The sequence below is a fragment of the Dreissena polymorpha genome, chromosome 6 (genome assembly GCF_020536995.1).
Source record: "Dreissena polymorpha isolate Duluth1 chromosome 6, UMN_Dpol_1.0, whole genome shotgun sequence".
NCBI classification, from domain to species: Eukaryota; Metazoa; Mollusca; class Bivalvia; order Myida; family Dreissenidae; genus Dreissena; species Dreissena polymorpha.
Genome location: NC_068360.1, coordinates 21912110 through 21931740, shown reverse-complemented (window position 1 = coordinate 21931740; position 19631 = coordinate 21912110).

The following is a 19631-nucleotide window of genomic DNA, read 5'->3' as shown; positions in this document are numbered from 1 at the left end:
TCAAGAACAATTAGATATAGGTATTATTGAAGAAAGCACCAGTCCATGGTCAGCACCATTGTGTTTTATAAGAAAGAAAGATGGAGGTGTTTTCGTAGTGTGTGACTATAGACGCCTGAATGAGGTAACGAAAAAGATTGCATACCCTCTACCGAGGATAGACGAATGTTTGGAAAGTTTGGGTGGAAATAAGTGGTTTTCATCCATGGATTTGTAAGTGGATTTTATCAAATTGAATTAAATGCTGCAGATAGAGAGAAAACTGCATTCTGCACTTCCCATGGAGGATTGTATCAGTATGCTACCATGCCACAAGGTCTTCATGGATCGCCAGCAATTTTTAAAAGGTGTATGGATTTTGTGTTCAAATGTCTTCAATGGAAAACACTAATAATTTATTTAGATGACATTTGTTCATATGCGAAAACGTTTGAAGAAGCCATTCAGAGACTCTATGTAATTTTGGAAAGGTTAGAAAAGGGAAATATGAAACTCAAACCTAGCAAGTGTAACCTTCTTCAAAAACAAATTGATATACTTGGCCACACAATTGCCTGTGATGGAATTCGCCCGAATGACGAAAAAGTGTCAACCGTTCACCAGTGGCCTCGACCTCGAAATCTAAGTGATTTAAGGTCATTTCTTGGTTTTTGTTCCTATTACAGACGCTTCATAAAAGGATTTAGTCATCGTGCCGCACCTCTTAATAGATTGATGGAGGCCGGTCGAGCGTTTAATTGGGGCGATGAACAAGAAAGTGCATGTGTGGATCTGAAAACTGTGTTGACAGGAAAGGAAGTCATGTCGTATCCACAGGATGACGGAATATTTATTGTTGATACTGATGCTAGTAATTTCGCAATTGGTGTATGTTTAAGTCAGATGCAGTGGTGTGAAGTTGCCAATGAATATGTCGAAAAACCTATCATCTTTGCAAGCAAATCACTTGATAAATGCCAGCGTCGTTACTGTGCAACAAAAAGGGAGCTTTTGGCTGTTGTTACATTTGTGACACAGTTCAGACATTACCAAATGGGTAAAGAGTTTGTTTTACGGACTGATTGTTCAAGTTTAAGATGGATTATGTCATTCCGATCACCAACAGATCAAATGGCAAGATGGTTGGAAGTGTTATCGCAGTACGATTTTCGGATACAACATCGAAGTGGCCGAAAACATGTTAATGTGGACAGCCTTAGTCGAATACCCAATGAACCAGGAGCATGTGAGTGTTATGAAGGACATTTTACACTAGGAGAGCTACCGTGTAAAGGGTGTGACACATGTTCGAGGAAACATAAGCAGTGGTCAGATTTCTCTCAGTTTGACGACGCGGTTCCTTTATTTGCCAAAAGGAATGCTGAGACAGCACAAACTTCGGGGTCGTCAAAAGCACGAGTTTCTAGAGTCAAACTTCAGGAATCCGGATTCTGGAGTTGGATATTCGTGCTTCTACAGCTTCTGGTGATGAAGTTGTTCAACTGTGCAAGTTTCATGTATTGTGGATTAATCAGAATTAGGAAATATTGTCGCTACCGGATCTTCCGACTGCGCTCTAGAAAACTCTGACAACCCTGATGCATATCACAGTTCAAAGTCGGGTGAGAGAAACTACGAAATGCAGAATAAAGACAGAGCCCTTACAATAGGTAAATTGCCATCTTCTGTTAAAAGTCTTGTCAAATTCGGCACAGTTAACTGTTCGCCAGACAGAATGGCCAGACTACAAAAGCAGGATCCAGATATTGGCATTGTTGTGCAGTGTCTTAAATCTGACTGCCAAACACCTCCAAGTGACACTGTTTCTGGCTATTCACCCTGTGTTCGAAATTTATGGCTAGATTGGGACTTACTAACATTGATCGACGGTGTGTTATTCAAGAAATTCATTTTGAAAACAAGTGAAGAATGTCCTCTATTGGTAGTCCCAAGAGTAATGCAAAGAGAAATTTTAATATCAGCACATGACCCAAATACTGGTGCACATTTGGGCATTGATAAGACTCATTCGAAGATTAAACTTAAATTCGTTTGGTACAAAATGAACGGCATCAAGTTTGTGAAAAATGTGCAAAGCGGAAACGGCCAGCAAAAACACCTGGAAGTCCATTGACAGAATACACCGTTGGATACCCAATGGATAGAATTTCAACAGACATTATGGGTCCATTACCGGAAACTGAAAATGGGAATGGATATTGCCTTGTAGTCATCGACAATTTCACAAAATAGGTTGAAGTGTACCCAATGAAGGTTCAATTGGCAAGTACAGTAACAACAAAAATAGTGTATGAATTTCTGTCAAGATATGGAATGTGCTTAGACATTCATTCGGATCAAGGCTCGAATTACCAGCCTAATCTGTTCAAGGAAGTTTGTCGCTTATTGCAAATCAATCAAACACGAACCTCTGGTTATAGAGGCATGGCTAATGGTGCTCCAGAGAGATTTTATCAGGTGCTCCAAAATATGATTTCAACTTATGTAAATGAAAATCAAACTAATTGGGATGAAGACTTGAATCTAATAACGTCAGCATATCGTAGCTGTGAGCATGATGCGACCGGATTTACACCAAACATGCTAATGTTGGGTCGGGAAGTGACTATACCAGCAGAAATATCGTTGGGCTGCATCGTGACAAAGAATACACCTGACAGTTCAGTGGAATATGTAAATAAACTTCAGGAAAAACTATCTTATGTGTATCAAATAGTCAGAGAGACGCTCAAGAAAAACGCAGTTCGTCAAAAGAAGGATTATGATTCACGAATAAGTTAACATAATTATAAAGTTGGGGACTTAGTGTTGTGCATTTAGACTTCAAAATATAAAGGACTATCAAAGAAAATAACGGCAAATGTATGGGAAGGACCTTATCAAATTCAAAGAAAAATCAGCGACATTTTGTTCACATTAAAACAAGGCAGAAGATCACATGTTAAAGTTGTACATCATGACAGATTGAAGCCGTACACAGGCAATAGATTTCCTGACTGGTGCATGCAAGGTCATGACCTGTTGAAGACACCAGAAAACAAAGGAAACACAAGTGCAGAGCAGGTATCATCACCGACAACAAGCAAGGTCTAGAAAGATGTTATTATTCCCCGTAAGAGTCTTCGTCAAAGAAATCCAGTTCACCGTTATCAAAGCTAGTGCCAGACAACAGCCTGATTTAACGGCCGTTTAGCTGATAAAGTGGTCATCAATTAATGGTTCGTTGTTTACATTTCCGAGCAGTTCAACTTTTACCCTACAGATAAAACTGGAATCTGTCAGCATGTTACACCTAAGAGCACAAATTAATTCTTCATGTGTGTGTCTCCAGTGCAACAAATGGAATATGTAGTGTCACTGTGTGCGCTTTTATGGTGTTTAATTTAGTGTATATAATTCCAAACCAATGACTTTGGTATATATTTTTTGCTAATTTGTTGGATTAAGTGAGTTTTTATGGAGTGTTTTAAAATTTCACTGGATTTAAATCCGTGTACACTTGGATTTATTCTTTTTCAGAATCAAACATTGTGCCATATTTTTATATAGAATTGTTTATACTATAACCATATATTCATTTAATAATAAGGCGCACAGGACAATTAAGCAGGACGACTGCTACTTATATTTTTTTATGAACATTAAAAATGTGTTGTGCCTATATTATACATTTGTTAGTGTTAGTTTAAAGTAATAAGTGTTAGGCACTTAACGCGGATGCATTTTAGGACTTGTATGATAGTGATATGTTTGATTGTGTGAATATGTGCAACTAAATATTAAGACTTTCAAGTAATTAGTTGGACAATAAAAGTGTTCACTTTGCATATGACTAAGAATGAATATTCTTGCTTTCATACAATCAAACTGTTACGATGTTTTAAATATACTAGTAATGCATGATGTTGAAGAATAATATTTCTTTGAATGTGTTTCTTGTTGATTAAAAGGACAACACTTTTAATGATTCATTATATTGATGGATAGATCTGTGTAATTTTTATTGAGAAGTTATTTGCAATACAAGTCAATGTATATGGATAGTTAATGCCATGTCATGTAGTAATTTACAAGTAATATTCCTTGTTGCGGAGGTTTCTAATCATGTACAAGTACTTTAAAAGGGATGATTCATATGATGTTATGTATTATCACAATGTATCATCATCTCCTAGTAAAATCCCTTATTTGTAGAAGGTTTCTAATATAAGTTTTAATAATACATATAGTTTATTTGTATCTGTAGATTTGTGATGTAATATTATATTCATATAAAGTGTTTTGATAACAGTTCCCGTTTAATATGTTGTGAGTGTGAGTCTGGCTATTGTGTCATGTATGCAACTATTTGGCTTAATTGAGGACAATTAAGAAGCTAAGGTGAGGGGAGTGTTGTAATTTTAGTATATGATTTCAATTTAGACTGCTCTGTTTGATGCCATGTGGCATGGTGGTCATTTGTTATCAGAACAGGATACCAGTTGGTCATCATTTTGTAATAAAGATTAGCAACACTGGTCTGTTCTGGTGCTCGCAGAGTCTGCTTGTCAAATATGTCAACACTTGCAATAAATAATACCAATAAAATGTTAGCTCCTATCTGTGTCTGTCCACACATCCAAATATGGGAGGGTGGGCAGAATTGTATGAAAAGCCAGGTTGAGAGAGAGGCTGGGGGGAGTGGAATGGACCGTTGAGATGTAAAGAGACAAGTAGTATGAGAGACTAATTCGTTGGTGTATATATTTATTATCATAGTGTGCAAATAAAATGTTGAGTGTATATACTGTGTTGTGAACTTATGAACTCCCCCCCTCGAAAATGGTAACATTTGGACCGTTAAACGTGCATTTTGTAAACAATTCAGGCATTGTTATGATGTTTATAGTGATTAGAGACTATTCTGCTTAATTTAAAGTTTTAATTGAAGTTTTTCAATACAATTATTTTAAACAAGAATCCTTCAGAGTGCTTCTTGATTTATTGCAAAAAGATGATTTTTTTTACTTCTGTTGATATGGAGCAAGCTTATTTTCATATACCAAAACATGCGGAGAGTCAAACGTTTTTGAAATTTTATTGGAATGGCCATTTATATAAAGGTGTGTGTTTGTGTTTTGGCTTAGCATCAGCTCCATATGTGTTTACTAAAGTGTTGAAACCAGTCTTTTCATATTCTCGTCAGATTGGGATACGTTGTTCGTGCTATAATGATGACTCTTTAACAATGAATAAAGACAAAGACGTTTGCAAAAACAATATTGAAACAGTTGTCCATATTCTTACATCACTTGGATTATCTATCAATGACGAGAAATCCGTTTTAGTTCCCACACAAAGAATATTGTTGTTTTTGTTTGTAATTTGCACTGTCCTTTTCAGAGTATTTTTAACAGAAGAAACGTTGGAGAAAATACGTAAACAAGCTGAAAAGTTGTTTAAAACATCATTAGTTGTTGTAAGACATTTAGCGTCCTATATTGGGTTGTTAGTTATTGCAGTGTTAGAAGCGCCTTAACATTATAGATCTTTAGAAAGAGACAAGCTTACTGGCTTGGGTTCAGACTCTTTGAAAATAGTATTCAGTTGTCAATATCATCCAGAAGTGACATTATCTGGTGGCTTAACAATGTGCGAGACAAAAATGGTAAAATCATAAAACCAATACTCATTTCTTGTCATTGCAAGACTGATGCTTGCTTCTCTTCAAGGGTTTGGTGGTGTGAATGTCTCAAATAATAAATATGCTAACGGCAGATGGACGGCAGATGAGATGCAATAATCCATAAATATTTTGGAACTCATGACTATTTTAAATATCTTGCAATCCCAATATTCATACTATTGTAATGAACATATTGAAATCCAATCAGATAATGTATATTAAATATATTAATGATATGGGTGGAATGACATACGGTGTTATGGACTCTATAGCCAGGGAAAGATGGTATTGGTGTATAAAAAGAGACATATTAATTACAGCCGTTCATATACCAGGTGTCAAAAATGTGGAAGCTGATTTTTATTCCAGGAATTATTCTGATTCATTAGAATGGATGTTAAAGAAACAGGTTTTTGAAAGAATATGCTGTCAGTTTTTTACACCATCGATTGATCTATTTACATCAAGGTTTAACAAGCAAACAAAGTTATTTGTGTCATGGTTTCAAGAACCAAGTGCAAAATTTGCTTATGCATTTCATATGTCATGGCATGATACTAAACCATATATTTTCCACCGTTTCATTAGTAGGAATGGTAACCTTCAAAAGTAAAGAAGATGCTGTGGAAAGAGCAATTGTTATATTTCTTTCTATTGCGGACACAACCTTGGTTTCCTTGTTTAATGGAAATTATTTCTGATTTTCCGGTCAGACTGCCAAGACAATCGACAAGTTCACCCGTTGTCAAAGAGACTCGACTTGGTTGCGGCAGTTGTATCGGGGAGGCCCTCCGTTGTAGAGGACTTTCATCAGAGGCTACAACCATCATCTTGGCTGCCTGGAGAAGATGAACCCTCAAACAGTTTGATTCTGCATGGCGGAAGTGGATGTCTTGGTGTATGTGCAGGGAAACTTCTCCCTTTAACTCATCTGACGTACCTGGACTTCAATTATTGAAGCATTAGATGTCTATGAACAAGTCATACTCTGTGTTGAACACTCATAAATCAATGTTAATGCAAACTTTACCCTTTTTTGGAAACAAGTGGTGTAAAGACTGTTTTTTGATTCAGAAATTTATGAAGGGAGTTTTTCAGTTTCGTCCTCCAGTACCAGATTGTGTGGGATGTTACTCTTGTTTTGAATTTTTTAAAGTCTTTGACTAAATTGTGTAATTTATCCTTAACAATGTTAACATTTAAAGTGGTGGCACTTTTGGCATTAGGTAATGCACCTAGAGCTAAAACTTTGATTTCTATGGATTTGTCTTGTATGAAAAAAGAAGGGGACTCACTTATTTGTGTGTTTCCTAATTTATTAAAAAATAACAGGTTATGTAGAACTTTTGTTATGAAGATTGAACATTTTAAGGATGAAAAATTATGCATTTTGCATTCTTTGTTGTTTTATATTAGAGTTACGAAACCACTTCGGAAATCTTCAAAATTGTTCATTTCTTATGTGACTTATAAAACAGAAACATCTAGTACTATTGATAGAAGGCTAACGAATGTGTTGGACCTGTCAGGTATAAACACTTATTATTTTAAAGCACATTCATTTCGAAGTTCCTCTACGTCAGCTGCATATACAAAAGGTTGTAGACTAAAATACATCTTAAGAACAGCTGATTGGGCATCAGATTGTAATTTTAAAAAGTGCTATTTAGGGAGTCTGTTGATTCAAAAAGTTGTGTAAACAGTTTGTTTTTAAAGTAATGTTTAATTAAATATAAGGACGTGCTTGTTCTCTGTCTATGAATACTTCATCATTGTTACAGTGATGTCAATAAATTGTGGTTGTTTGTCTACATATGTAAAGTTTCTTTTTTTATGTGTTGATATTAACGTGTATCCTACAAACTTGAAATACAATAAAATTTGGGGAAATACATGTATTTTTCTTGCAAACGTTATTGTTCAATATTAATTTTGATTTGTTTTTTTAAATGAGTATATGTTCTTATTGTTATTTATACCGGCGTTTTTTGTCATAAAAGATGCTAATTTATACATGTGAAGCTGAAGGCCATACAAAAATAATGTCCCCTCATCCAAGCGTTAGTGAGGGATGAAGGGGCATTATTGGAGTATAGCCGGAGGCTGAGCATGAAAAAACCCAACCCTTTATTATAGTCTAGGGAGATTGTTTTTTAATTCCATATGTATTGGATCCATTCCCATGATGTGGGTATTCACAAAAAAACGCCTAGCTTTTAACTTATGAGAAAGGTGGTTGATTACGTCAGAGGGTTCGCTCAATTGAATGATTTCAATCGGTTAAACCGGTTTTGTAAAGAGCAAGTCGCTAGAACGATATGCTAATTTATACATGCTCAGCATCCGGCTATACTCCAATAATGCCCCTTCATCTCTCACTAAAGCGTGGATAAGGGGACATTTTGCTTCTTTTCATTCTAAGAGTTATCACACTTCAGTTTATAAATAGACTGAAAAGATAACCTATTGGGGGACATCACCTACCCCAGTAGACAGATTATCTCCAGAGAAAACTAAATATGCAGGGTTTGTTTCGTGCTTTAATTAGCACATGCTAAGTATATGTTCTAATTGTTTTTTTATGCATGTCGTTTTTTTCTTTAAAGATGCTAATTTAAACACGTGAAGCTGAAGGCCATACGAAAATAATGTCCCCTCATTCAAGCTTTAGTGAGGGATGAACGGGAATAATTGGAGTATAACCGGAGGCTGATCATGTATTAACCCAACCCTTTATCATAGTCTACGAATATTGTTGATCCCATGATGTGGGTATTCACAAAAACGCCTAGCTTTAAACCTATGAGAAATGTTGTTGATTACGTTAGAGGGTTCGCTCATTTGAATGATTTTCAATCGGTTAAACCGGTTTTGTAAAGAGCAAGTCGCCAGAACAATATGCTAATTTATACATTCTCATCCTCCGGCTATACTCCAATAATGCCCCTACATCTCTCACTAAAGCTTGGATGAGGGGACATTGTGCTTCACTTCATTATAAGAGCTATCACATTGCAGTTTATAAATAAACTGAAAAGATAAGCTATTGGGGGACATCACCTACCCCAGTAGACATATTATCTCCAGAGCCAATTAAATATGCAGGTATTGTTTTGTGCTTTAATTAGCACATGCCTAACAGTTTAGTGTTTAAATTGTACTTTTATAAAGTCATAAGAAGATCATAAGACAATGTTATCTTAATTGTGTTGAAGATTATTTGCCTAACATAATTTTTTTTGCAATATTGAATTGACTATGGCAAAGTTTATCTATTTTAATAGCACACATTTTAAATTATATAAATGCGCTATGATAATAGTAACTTATACAATAAACCACATTTAATTAAAGACAAACGACACATTTGATAAAAATGTTAGAAAAAAAAAGTAAATATACAGAGGTGAAACTTCAGCTGCCCCAGCAGCACGGCATGCCACTGTCTTAGGTTAATAAGAGGAAATGACCCCAGACAGCTGCTTTACCAGCTACCGGTATATTACTTCTTACGAATCAGATGACTGATGTACTGTGATATTGAATATTCAAAGTTGTGAAGTCAAAATGTTAACAAAACACATCAAAGTTTACTTGAAACAAGAAAAGGGCCATTACAACTAACAATCAATATATAAATGCATGTAATTTCAAAGTGCATGCATACATTTCTTGTTAAATATACTCAGTATCATTTAAGTATCCTCAGTATCAACCAGTATTATATTTTGTTATTTCAGATTTTTTAAAGACTGGCCTTTTGGTGCCCTTTTAAGTTATGAATAATATTTTAGTAAAAATGTTTTGTTCCCGGACAGTACTTACTTATATTTTGCAAATATGTATTTTTTTTCATATCAAGTTGGACATGTATAATTACATTTAGATATATTTATATATATTAAATAGATACACTTTGCCATACCCAACATCTAAACAACTGTGACATACATGCCAAATGCGTGGGAAATGCTTGCAAAAAAATAATAATGTTATTATTTATACATTTTGGGAAGAAAATTTACTATTTCTTAACATCAATAGAAAAAGAAAAAATTGACAAGGTTTGTCACTATATGATACATTGTATGGCTGACCACTTGAGAAACACTATTCAAATTATTGTTATCCATACAAGATATATACAAGACCAGACAAAATAACGAGCAGGATATCCATATCGTAATACATATTATTTACTTGATTGTTATGTATCTATTACCAATTCGGATGCACACTTAGTTGTAATACTCATGGAAAAATCTAACACTGGTGAATGCTGTAAAAATTCAATGTTAACCCAATATACTTTCATATTGATTTTATCTTAAAACGCAGACTGTTTAAAAACAAACTCTTTATAAGTTTCTTAAAATTTAGCCAATAAGATCTCATTGGGTCAAAACATAATTCATTTGGCCAAACAAAGTTTTTTTACATCTTTAAAGAAATGTATTTTTCATAATCATGTATAGCTTTTTATTTTAAATTTAATAATCTTGATATGTTAAATGAAATTCGTGTGAAATACAAGAAAATGCAACTTTTGAAATAATTGCTTTTTAAGATTATTGTATTTTTTTAAAATTTCAATTACATTACACTAGTTCTTTATTTGTTCATAGTACACTTTATTGGTACCATTGGTGGCATTATTGCCACATGCAGTGCTTGATTTTGATGATAGATTTGGCGATATATTTTTTAAAAGTGCTAATTGTAAATTACTTAGTCCCACATTTTCATTGTGATATTCCTTTGCATAAGAAAATTAAATTACACCAGATTGTATTTAACCCCTTTTGCATGTGCATTCTTTAAGCCAAAAAGTGTTTCAATCCAAACTTTTCATAGTTGTAGCGACTTAAACTTCGAATATAAACTATGGATCACATCACATATAGTGGCATTGAAAACGCCAATTGAGTTAATGGCTGCCCATATTTTAACTTTGATATTCCTTTAAATATTGAAAGTATGCAAGTTTTAATTTATCCTGTATTTCAGATATACGCATTTTTCCGTTTTGATTTTCCACAAAATTTACCTTGCATAGTTTGAGTTACCAAAGCTACAGAAGGGTGCATTACATCATATAATAACTGATATTTTTCTAAAGTGCTGATTGTACTTTATTTAGCTCCACAGTTTTATAGTGATATTACCTTGCTTAAGAAAATAACACCAGATTTTGTACACCCCATTTAGCAGGTGCATGTTTTAAGCCAAAAAAGCTTCCATCCATTGGAACTCTTCGTACTTGTACTTACGAAAACTGAAAACATATACTATGGCTGGTATCATGTGGAATGGTAGTGCAGATTGAATTTTATGGCTGTCCATATTTTCATTGTGATATTCCTTGAAATTATGCACGTTTTAACTTATCCAGTTTTTCGGGTATTTGCATTCAGCCATTTTGATTTTCTGCAAAATACTTGCATATTTTGAGTGACCAAAGTTAAAAAAGAATGCATTGCATCATGTTATAACTTATGTTTTCTAAAGTGTTGATAGTACTTTATTTAGCCAAAGATTTTCATAGTAATATTCTTTTGAATAAAAAATATACCAGATTTTGGTAACCCCATCTTGTAAGTGCATGTTTTAAGCTAATTTTGTTTTCCATCAAACTCCTCATTGTTGTAGCGAATAAAACTGGAAACATATACCATGTATGATATCATAAATAGTATTATTTTATGTGCTGATTGAGTTTTAGGGTGTCCCATATTTTCATAATGAAGTTCCTTGAAACAATCAAATTATACAGGTTTTATTATATTCCATTTTTCACATACTTGCTTTTTGTCATTTTAACTTTCGAAAACACCTTCCATATTTTGAGTGTTCAAAGCTATACAAATGATGCTTGACTCTGATCATCACTTTTTTCTTTAAAGTGCCGATTTTATTGTATTAAGCTCACATTTGCTTTGTAAAATTCCTTAACATTAGAAATGTACAACATACTTTTTTACCCTTATTTGCAGGTGCATGAATAAGGGCAAATGGCAATATAACTGAAATAATATGATAAACTTGCTTTTTTTATAAATAATAACATCTCAAGATGATTGAAATTATACAAAAAAGGAATAAAAAATAAATTTGTTACACAGAAATGGCTTGCAGGAAGGAGATTATAGGAGATTACAGTTGACAAGAGTTATGGCTAGTATTTCAATAGAATGAAAGCTAAAATTCAACCTGTGCATGTTAATTACAGCAAAGTAATTTAAGGTTTAATATGATAATGGTGAAATGCTTCATAAGTATTGATTTTTTAAACAATGAACAAATAAGCATATGGATTCAATTTAAGTGCACACAGAGATGGATTCCTTTCCTACTTTTTAAACTTCCCCTAATATCCATAAAAACACCCAAGAAAGATTTCAAATTGACAACAGTTACTAATGTTGTGTAATATTTCATACAGAACTGCCAATTTTGTCATCTAGTTTATGGCTATATGGGTGTTAAAATGTGCCTTATCAGTGGATGCATCTCAAATATATTATGGCAGACACAGTATGGTACTAGATAAGAGATTAGCTCTCCCCAATTAAATCAACTATTTATAATAAACATTTATAATTCGACTTCATTCTCATTTGCAATCTTACTTTGTGTAAATTAGTATAAATAATAGACTGTTTAATATTTTGTGTAGTTTAAACCGTTGAAGAATGTGCTTAATTCAAAAAGTGCTTGAGTTATATAAGTTAAGGAAGGTTTTAATAAAATAATGATTTAATATATGATTTAATTTATAAATTTAGTTTGATACAATAGTCAATTAATAATTAATATATGAATTAAATTATTACTTTAATTTTAATCCGGCGATTAAAGCATATAAAAGAATTTAATTTAAAACTGGTGCTTGTTGATCAATTTATATTATAGGAATGTAATTTAGGTGTCTTAGCTCAGGTAATTTTTAATACCACACAATACCTAGTAATAAGACAAAACTTTGTCTTATTACCAGGTATTTTGTGGTGTAAATGGTGGATTGTTTGTTTATTGTTTTTCGTAGTTCATTTGCTTAAATATGACAATGAATTAATATCAAGAAGTTTATTATTACAAGAAACGAAATTCTGTATTATGGAAGTGTTTTAAGTTGCAATGTAACATTCATGTAACATACGTAAATCCCATTGAAAGGTAACTGGCTTTTTGGGACGTCAACTGCAGTAGTCTGTTCTATCTTATGCATAAATTGACATTATTAGATCCGCTGTTTTGGAGAAAACCCGAGGTATTGGCATAGCCAGCTTGTTTAGTGTAGTGTCGTCCACCATCCGCGGTAGGCATCGTGCTAAAACCTTAACATTGGCTCTGAAACCAAAGTGCTTCCACCTACAACTTTGAAACTCCATATGTAGATGCACCTTGAAGAGTTCTACACGCCACAACCATTTTGGGTCACTCAGTCAAAGGTCCATGTCACTGTGACCTCTAAAAAAATCTGACAAGCTTTCATTTGTTCAAAACTGCACCCGCAGCCGAGCGTTGGTACCCGTTTTGCGGTGCTCTTGTAACAATATGCAGTAACAAGTAAATTGAACAGCATGAATGTTGTCCGGTTAAAATGCTGATAGAAAGAAAAAGAATTCACCTATGAAACGTTATGAAATGCATGCTTTTATGCCTTCTTTATAAATTCCGTGAGGTCTTTATATTTTGTATCTAAATTTAAAATAGCATATAATACATATCATATGATTTGGTGTTCATCTGGTATACACGGATTAACAGTTTCGAAGTGGGCGATTGTCGACAGTTTCTAAGTGCCCGGATGTACGAGTAAAAAACCGAGTAGCCGCCATTTGTAATAGTTAGTGATCCGAGAAGTCTTTGTGTCTCGTTATTAGAGCGAAGTAAACGTAAAAATAACTTACAGAATGGATGATTTAAGTGACATGACCTTGGGGACGTTTAGGTTATGGTCAATTCGTGCATTGAAATTGTTTCTCTCAAGAAGATATCGACCAGTGACAGGATCATTTGATGAACTTGCTGCGAGGTAAAACAAAAAATACTGTACACTTACTGACTTAGCTAAATATCAATGAGCATATCGATAAGAATTTTAAAAAAGTATGAATAGCGTAAAATGAAATGCATAATGAGTGACACGTGATGTGGTGATTGATTTTAATGGTATAAGGAACCAATAAAAAAGCATGTTCTCGTTCAGTAATTGCATAACATTTCACGTTTTATGAACGGTTGTCTGTGTCTGCCCTTTCAAGTTACCTACAAAAAAGCTATACTAGTTTTGTTTCTTTTACATTTACTCGCTTCAGTTACCGAAATTAACGAATGACCAAAAATACATTAATATATGAGCATAAAAACACGCCAAGTACAAGTTGCAGAAATAATCTTGAATGTTAGTGTTATTTTGACATCACAACATTTCACTTCTACGTACTGAACGTAGTCTGTACATCTCTTTGAAAATTAACCTTTAAGCAAACAGCGCAGACCTGATAAGACGCCACATCATGTGGCGTCTCATCTGAGTGTACGTTGTTTGCCAATGCATTTTTTCTAGATGCTAGGCATAAATGGGTTAAAAACATGATAAATGATAATTATTATAGCCCGTGTAATATAATTACATAAAATTGCCTATATTTTATAATTTATATTTTGACATGAATATACTCAAATGTTTTGCTTTATGGTATTTCAGAGCCTTTTGTGTTTGGGAAGAGAAATTGTCGGTGGACGACAAGGCTGAGCAAATTGAATTGCGGTTGCTCCAGGAATATAAGAAAAAACTCTTCTTGTCCGATGGAGATGTCATACCAGACCCATTCACACTCACTACAGGATGGAAAGGTGAAAAGTCTGGAAATTCTATGTGGCCTTCCATATACATTACTGACATTTCAGCATACTTGAATTACTCAACACCACAAGATGTGTTAAATAGACTTCTAAATGAATACAAGGAAGGCAAAGCGTACCGGTATTTTGAGAGCAAGTGGGTGCAGGAAGTGTTTGTACATGATATACGCCCAAACAGTGACAAGTGTGTGTTGAAATGTAAAGTTACTCCATCACAATCTTTGAACAATAAAGCTTATGATGTGTGGGCTGTAGTGAAAAAAGATGGAGCAAATGGACCTGGCGGTGAAATCATCTCTGCATATTGCTCGTGCACAGCTGGTATGCTTGGTGTGTGCAACCATGTCGCTGGACTGCTGTTTAGAGTTGAATATGCGGTAAAGACTGGTGCTACGCAAACATCGTCAACCAGCAAACTGTCCACATGGAATGTGCCAAAAAAGAAACCGGAAAATGTAAGTAAAGGATGTAGTATGGACGAAAGGGAAATATTCGAAAGGACCAACTGAACAAAGCTCGGCTAACCACAAGCACGATATGAAGAAAAATTTCACACCGCTGAACAAACGGCAACTAGAAAAAGTAAACAATCAGCAGGACATTAGAAAGGACCTGTATGACATAATAAAAGATGAAGTAAAGGATTCTTGCTTTGTGCTTCTACAGGAAAACAGAAGAATCGCGGTGCCAAAAGCAAATTTACCAGCTTCTGTGATGCAGGTTGCAGAGCTGGTGAAAAATAGTGGAAGTGACGACATGTCAAATGTCATGATGGACAAACTCCAACTGACAGAGCAAGACTGCGAGGCATTGAAAAATGAAACCACTGCCCAGTTATTTTCAGATGTTTGGAAAGAGCAAAGAAAGGGCAGACTAACTGCAAGTATATTTCAAAGGATCAGTACCTGTGTTGACACTCTGAGAAAAGACCCTTCTGCAGATCCTTCAGAGCTGCTGAAGACAGTCTTGGGCAAGGCTGAAGTTAAACAAACCAGTGCCATGAAACACGGAATAGCCTTAGAGCCAGTTGCCAAGAAAGCATACGTGACCCTTATGAATTATTTTCAATTGTTTTATATTACTGTGTATGTGTTATTTGCATTTCTATGAGTACCACAGCACTAAACTGTTAAACATGTTTCATGTTGTCACTTGTTTCAGACTGTATAATACAATCAATACTATTGACTAGGTTATATACCAGTTTATACCTACATAATGTTCATTAACAGGGGTAATATTCACAAAGCTCCTTAGATACATGTAACTTTCAAAAGTTTAAAGAGTATGATATGCTTACTTGAAAATTACATATTTATTATAATTAAAATTATTGCTCTATAAGCAACTACATGTATCTATTTTGACCATCAGAATTCTATGCAATACATACAGAACCTTAATTTAATAGTAAAGATATTTGATGACTGATAAATTCCCAAATTAGTTTACCTCGTCACTAAGAAGTTTTGTGAATATAATCCAAGGTGAAAATGTACGCTAAATCCGATGATTGATGTGCATTCACTACATGAGATAACTGGATCGTCAACTAATAAATTCATGCGATCAATTCTCAAATATGCATAAGTTGGTTGAGTGAATATGTGTATTAATAGGTCTGTTTTATAGCTGTCATAACCATTTATTTTCACATACAATGATTATTTTTACATACAATGATGCAATATTTTGAAATAACAGAACTTTAACAATCATGCAAATTGAACAAGTAAGTTTTAAAAACATGTAATTGTCAAATACATATTCTGCAGTTCAATATCTAATATAAGAAAATGTAACCGACAACTATGCATTCCATGCCGATAATAAAATTTTATTTCAAAAACAACACAAACACATTCTGTACACCAGTTTATGGAAACTATCCAGTGATGACAACCATGTACATGTATCTTCCAACTACGATTTGTATATTGGTACCTTTATATTGCATAGGGCAGAGCAGACCATCACCATTTCATCTATGTGATCCACAAGTGAAATTGGAATTTCATTTGCCAGTATACGGAATGTTTTTAATCTCCTGATTACCTGCTCAATTAAAATTCGGTGATTTGCTATTCGTTTAGTTTTTTGTACACAAGCACTTGACATCTGAGAATTTCCACGCTTGCCTGGTGGCTTATGCAAACTTATGTTTCGTTGCATGCATTCCATAGTGATGTTGAATCCTTTATCTGCCATTATCATGGAGTTTGTAGGCAACATGTCCAAATACCCACAGTCTAATGTTAGAGCCTTATCTTAAATTCTACCGAGGTATGTAGGCAAAACAAACACAATTGCACTATTAAGAGCACACGCGACAAGAATTTTCATTGTGTTATGGTTTTTGTAGTTACTCCAAGTTGCGCTCTGGAGATGAGGGTCTTTGGGCGTTTCAATAAACAATTCAGTACAGTCTATAATTGAGTGCAGATCTGGAAATTTCCGGAAGCTTTGGGGTTTAGAGGCAATCAAAGACTCTTCGTTTGGTATGTACACCATTGACTTTAAGATTTCGAATGATGCCCTCAGCCATGCAAAGAAAATTCTTGAGCATAAAGTTTCCGATATATCAAATCTCTTGGACAAGTCTTTATTTAACAGCCCTAGCCGTAACTTCATTAATGTCATTAAAAATTCTGTCCTCGATGACATTTTTCTCTCCGGCCCAAACTTTGCACCAGAACGGGCTGACAATTTGGATTTTAATTTTCTAACATTTTTGGCCATTGACATAACACCAGTCCACCTTCTTGTAACAAATGGTGAAATATACTCATGTAATTTGTTAAACAGAGACTTGTTTGTCAAACCAGTGTAAAACTGAACATCATCGTCGGTCTTAAGTATTTTCTCACTGTACACAGTATTCTTTAACCTGTCTATTTTTTGCCTCTGTATGAACACATCAGCTTTCAACTTAACAATCTGCTTGTTCTGTGCACTTATTCGTAAACACAGAGTAACAAACACAGCCAACAAATTAACAAACCATGGCAGTTTGTAAGTGTGGGAAAGTAACTCAACCTCTGGGTCATCATAAATAGGTGTTGCAACAAGATTTTCCTCAGACGCATGGTCATTGTCTTTTGCACTAATTTTTCTACGCTTTTTCGTAAGTTTTGTACTAGTCGCCTCAAACTGTGTCATTCTCTTCACTCGTTTCTCTGCTTCATTATATCCCATGCTGACAGTGGGCTATGGATTATTTATGGTTGGTTCTCCATCTGTGAAATGATCCGAACAAACCCGACTGTCTTTGCCTGGTGACCAGAGTTGTCCATTGCCCTGACGTCTTCCTACCAGCTGTTTCCATTTTTCCATTTGCTCTGGATTCTTTTTCTTTGTTGGGAAAGTGAATAGTCTGAAATTAAATATAATTCGAAATAATAGGCACAGACAAGTTTTAGTTGGCCTGCCAGCAACAGACCTATTTTTATGCGTTTCATTACGTTCAGGATCTGCAGGGATTCAAATGAGTGCATTCCTCAGTACACAGTACTGTACAACTACCTAAGGTCAAATCATCATTTACCAACTGTTTACGTACGAGCAGATCACAGTGTAATATTGCAAAATAGGCATACTTCTGCTGTTTAATGAACGTGCTTTATCTATATTGTAAAATATGTGGGATTAAAGCACATAATTAAATGACTGCCTTTTCTATAATATGCGTAAAAATGCGTACAAATCTTACCCCACCCACATTTTCTGAAAACGATGCATCAGCTCTTAATCGTTTATTACCTGAATGGCGGATCGCATTTGCAGTCTCTCTCTTTGTGCAAACATCCACAGACGTCACACAGTTGTTTTTTTTCTATTTATTTAACCAGTATGCCCCTCTAGAGCAGTTTTGAACGCAACATGTTAAAGCCATAACGAGATTCAACAATATTTTTACTCGCAATTCAGGCGGAGTAACTCTTCCAGGTAAGTTGGTTTTGCGCATGCGCATTGCAAAACTGTTAATCCGTGTATTCTCATTTGTATTTTCAGTTTGGCCATGCCCAGGAGGGAGTGACTGAGGTTTGGGGTGCAGAAGAAACTCAAGCAGCCTCGACATGTACTTGATGAATCATCCCCAAAAGCACTTGACGATGGTTTCCTGCTCAATGAGGATGTATCCATAACTGAGAACTGAGGATGATGCTCCTCTCAACACCGCATTGCTTGAAGACAAAGCAACTCAGTGTGGTTCGTCATCATCAACAACAGAACCAGACTCAGCTGACGTTGGAGACTGTCAAATTGAGATCACTGTGCCTATCAGTGTTGAGTGTTGCATACTGAACGAAGTGATCCAAAGCCATTTATTGTCAATACGCAAGCTAGAGACCTGGACATTCTCGGTTGACATTCAGATCAAAGAGATGGCAAAACATAATTAAGTATGAAAGTATGTGTTAATGAAGCAGGACACACTACTGTGTATGTTCATGGTAAGGAAGTTGTCCAGGACCATATTTTTGTGGGAACAAATTTCTAGTGATTATCTTTTTTCCCTTAAGCTCACCCGAGCACAATGTGTTACATGTTATGGTGAGCGTTTGTGATCGCTTTTGTCCGTCGCGCGGTGTGTGTTGTGCGGCGTCAACATTTGCCTTGTTAAAACTCTAGGGGACACATTGATTGTCCAATCTTCATGATATTTGGTCCGAAAATTTGTCCCAATGATATCTTGGACAAGAAAAAATGGTTCCGGTTTATTGCTGTCATCATGAATCTTGGTCAAAAGATTAGTCTCAATGATATCTTAGGCAAGTTCAAAAATGGTGCCGGTAGGTTCAAAAACATGGGCACCAGGGGACGGGGCATTTTTCCTTATATGTCAATAGTAAAAACATGTTAACACTCTTAGTCACATTTAGAGTCCAATCTCCATGATGAAAAATTCTTAAGTGATTATGATTTTTCTTCAGCAACATTAATACCCTGCCTCATACGATAATGGCTCTTATGCTTACATGTTTGTTGCCTGCATAACTGCTTAGTATAAGCTGTTTTCTTCCAATATGTTATTTGTAATTTCAACAAATTGCTTAATATGTGTTATGTTTGATTAATTGCTTATTTTTTTCTT